General features: G+C 41.8%; 1 non-coding gene across 1 annotated transcript; it reads left to right on the forward strand.

The window, feature by feature from the left end:
- The first annotated feature begins 4,363 nt into the window (after positions 1-4,363).
- LOC130972312 (small nucleolar RNA R71) lies at positions 4,364-4,471 on the forward strand. The gene has a single exon (XR_009083499.1). It is a non-coding gene; the product is annotated as a small nucleolar RNA R71 (small nucleolar RNA).

Below are 4,471 nucleotides of genomic sequence, written 5' to 3' on the forward strand. Positions count from 1 at the left end.
ACAATTTTGGCATCTCACTCTATCCTTTGAAATTCAGAATGATTGGCTTCTCTAGGAACTCAGAATCCAGATAGTGTTATTGATTCTCCTAGTTAAGTATGATGATTCTTGAGCACAGCTACTTTATGAGTCTTGGCCGTGGCCAAAAGCACTCTGTCTTACAGTATTACCACCGGATACATACATGCTACAGACACATAATTGGATGAACCTTTTCAGATTGTGACTCAGCTTTGCTAAAGTCCCCAATTAGAGGTGTCCAGGGTTCTTAAGCACACTCTTTTTTCCTTGGATCACAACTTTATTAATTTTTTTCTTTTTCTTTTTTTTCTTTTTTTTTTCGTTTTTCTCTCTTTTTTTTTTTGTATTCACTGATTTTTCATATCCTCAGTAACATGTCTCCTTTTTCATCATTCTTTCAAGAGCCAACATTCATGAACAACAAATTCAAAAGACATATGCACTGTTCAAGCATACATTCAGAAACCAAAATATTGCCACCACATCAAAATAATTAATCTATTATAAAATTCAAAATTCATGCAATTCTTCTCTTTTTCAATTAAGAACATTTTTCATTCAAGAAAGGTGATGGATTCATAGGACATTCATAATTTTAAGGCATAGACACTAAGACACTAATGATCATAAGACACAAACATAGATAAACATAAGCATGAAAATTCAAAAAACAGGAAAATAAAGAACAAGGAAATTAAAGAACGGGTCCACCTTAGTGATGGCGGCTTTTTCTTCCTCTTGAAGATCTTATGGAGTGCTTGAACTCCTCAATGTCTCTTCCTTGCCTTTGTTGCTCCTCTCTCATGATTCTTTGATCTTCTCTAATTTCATGGAGGAGGATGGAATGTTCTTGGTGCTCCACCCTTAGTTGTACCATGTTGGAACTCAATTCTCCTAGCGAGGTGTTGATTTGCTCCCAATAGTTTTGTGGAGGAAAGTGCATCCCTTGAGGTATCTCAGGGATTTCATAATGAGTGGGATCTCTTGTTTGCTCCATCTTTTTCTTAGTGATGGGCTTGTCCTCATCAATGGGATGTCTCCCTCTATGTCAATTCCAACTGAATAACAGAGGTGACAAATGAGATGAGGAAAGGCTAACCTTGCCAAGGTAGAGGACTTGTCCGCCACCTTATAAAGTTCTTGGGCTATAACCTCATGAACTTCTACTTCCTCTCCAATCATGATGCTATGAATCATGATGGCCCGATCTATAGTAACTTCAGACCGGTTGCTAGTGGGAATGATTGAGCGTTGGATAAACTCCAACCATCCCCTAGCCACGGGCTTAAGGTTATGCCTTCTCAGTTGAACCGGCTTCCTTCTTGAATCTCTCTTCCATTGAGCGCCCTCTTCACAAATGTCTATGAGGACTTGGTCCAACCTTTGATCAAAGTTGACCCTTATAGTGTAGGGGTGTTCATCTCCTTGCATCATGGGCAAGTTGAATGCCAACCTTACATTTTCCGGACTAAAATCTAAGCATTTCCCCCGAACCATTGTAAGCCAATTTTTTGGGTTCGGGTTCACAATTTGATCATGGTTCTTGGTGATCCATGCATTGGCATAGAACTCTTGAACCATTAAGATTCTGACTTGTTGAATGGGGTTGGTAAGAACTTCCCAACCTCTTCTTCGGATCTCATGTCGGATCTCCGGATATTCACTCTTTTTAAGTTTGAAAGGGACCTCGGGGATCACCTTCTTCATGGCCACAACTTCATAGAAGTGGTCTTGATGCACCCTTGAGATGAAACTCTCCATCTCCCATGACTCGGAGGTGGAAGCTTTTGCCTTCCCTTTCCTCTTTCTAGAGGTTTCTGCGGCCTTGGATGCCATAAATGGTTATGGAAAAACAAAAAGCAATGATTTTACCACACCAAACTTAAAAGTTTGCTCGTCCTCGAGCAAAAGAAGAAAGAAGAGAGTAGAAGAAGAAGAAATAGAGGAGATGGAGATGGCTTTATATAGGGGTGGAGAGAGGGGTAGGTTTCGGCCATTATGGGTGGGATTGGGAAGGAAAGTGGTTTGAATTTGAATGGTGAGGTAGGTGGGGTTTTATAAAGGTGGATGTGAGTGGTGAAGAGAATAGTGGGATTTGATAGGTGAGGGGTTTTTGGGGAAGAGGTGTTGAGGTGATTGGTGAATGGGTGAAGAAGAGAGAGGGTGGTGGGGTAGGTGGGGATCCTGTGGGGTCCACAGATCCTAAGGTGTCAAGAAAAATTCATCCCTGCACCAAGTGGCGAGCAAAAATGCTCTTCATGCCAATTCTGGCGTTAAACGCCGGGCTGTTGTCCATTTCTGGCGTTTAACGCCAACTTCTTGCCCTTTCCTGGCGTTTAACGCCAGTTTGGTGCCCCTTTCTGGCGTTAAACGCCCAGAATGGTGCCAGACTGGGCGTTAAACGCCCATTTGCTGCCCTTACTGGCGTTTGAACGCCAGCAAGATCTTCCTCCAGGGTGTCCTATTTTTCTTTCTATTTTTTATTCTGTTTTTGCTTTTTCAATTGATTTTTGTGACTTCCCATGATCATCAACCTACAGAAAACATAAAATAACAAAGGAAAATAGATAAATATAACATTGGGTTGCCTCCCAACAAGCGCTTCTTTAATGTCAGTAGCTTGACAGTGGGCTCTCATGGAGCCTTACAGATACTTAGAGCAATGTTGGAACCTCTCAACACCAAACTTAGAGTTTGAATGTGGGGGTCCAACACCAAACTTAGAAGTTGGTTGTGGCCTCCCAACACCAAACTTAAAGTTTGACTGTGGGGGCTCTGTTTGACTCTGTTTTGAGAGAAGCTCTTCATGCTTCTTCTCCATGGGTACAGAGGGATATCCTTGAGCCATAAACACAAAGGATTCTTCATTCACTTGAATGATCAATTCTCCTCTGTCCACATCAATCACAGCCTTTGTTGTGGCTAGGAAGGGTCTGCCAAGGATGATGGATTCATCCATGCACTTCCCAGTCTCTAGGACTATGAAATCAGCAGGGATGTAATGGTCTTCAACTTTCACCAAAACATCCTCTACAAGTTCATAAGCTTGTTTTCTGGAATTGTCTGCCATCTCTAGTGAGATTCTTGCAGCTTGTACCTCAAAGATCTCTAGCTTCTCCATTACAGAGAGAGGCATGAGGTTTATACTTGACCCTAGGTCACACAGAGCCTTCTCAAAGGTCATGGTGCCTATGGTACAAGGTATTGAGAACTTCCCAGGGTCCTGTCTCTTTTGAGGTAACCTCTGCCTAGACAAGTCATCCAGTTCTTTGGTGAGCAAAGGGGATTCATCCTCCCAAGTCTCATTACCAAATAACTTGTCATTTAGCTTCATGATTGCTCCAAGGTATTTAGCAACTTGCTCTTCAGTGACATCTTCATCCTCTTCAGAGGAAGAATACTCATCCGAGCTCATGAATGGCAGAAGTAAATTCAATGGAATCTCCATGGTCTCATTATGAGCCTCAGATTCCCATGGTTCCTCATTAGGGAACTCATTGGAGGCCAGTGGACGTCCATTGAGGTCTCCCTCAGTAGCGATCACTGCCTCTTCCTCCTCTCCAAATTCGGCCATATGGGTCATGTTAATGGCCTTGCATTCTCCTTTTGGATTCTCTTCTATATTGCTTGGAAGAGTACTAAGAGGGAGTTCAGTAACTTTCTTACTCAGCTGACCCACTTGTGCCTCTAAATTCTTAATGGAGAACCTTGTTTCAGTCATGAAACTTTGAGTGGTTTTGATTAGATCAGAGACCATGGTTGCTAAGTCAAAGTGGCTCTGCTTAGAATTCTCTGTCTATTGCTGAGAAGATGATGAAAAAGGCATGCCATTGATAAACCTGTTTCTTCCACCATTATTGTTGTTGAAACCTTGTTGAGGTCTCTGTTGATCCTTCCATGAGAGATTTGGATGATTTCTCCATGAAGAATTATAGGTGTTTCCACAGGGTTCTCCTATGTAATTCACCTCTTCCATTGAAGGGTTCTCAGGATCATAAGCTTCTTCTTCAGATGAAGCATCCTTAGTACTGCCTGGTGCAGCTTGCATTTCAGACAGACTTTGAGAAATCATATTGACTTGCTGAGTCAATATTTTGTTCTGAGCCAATATGGCATTCAGAGTATCAATCTCAAGAACTCCTTTCTTCTGATTCGTCCCATTGTTCACAGGATTCCTTTTAGAAGTGTACATGAATTGGTTATTTGCAACCATTTCAATCAGTTCTTGAGCTTCTGCAGGCATCTTTTTCAGATGAAGAGATCCTCCAGCAGAGCTATCCAATGACATCTTGGACAGTTCAGACAGACCATCATAGAAGATACCTATGATGCTCCATTCAGAAAGCATGTCAGAGGGACACTTTCTGATTAATTGTTTGTATCTTTCCCAAGCTTCATAGAGGGATTCACCTTCCTTCTGTCTGAAGGTTTGGACTTCCACTCTAAGCTT

The sequence above is a fragment of the Arachis stenosperma genome, chromosome 3, assembly GCF_014773155.1.
Source record: "Arachis stenosperma cultivar V10309 chromosome 3, arast.V10309.gnm1.PFL2, whole genome shotgun sequence".
In the NCBI taxonomy this organism is placed as follows: Eukaryota; Viridiplantae; Streptophyta; class Magnoliopsida; order Fabales; family Fabaceae; genus Arachis; species Arachis stenosperma.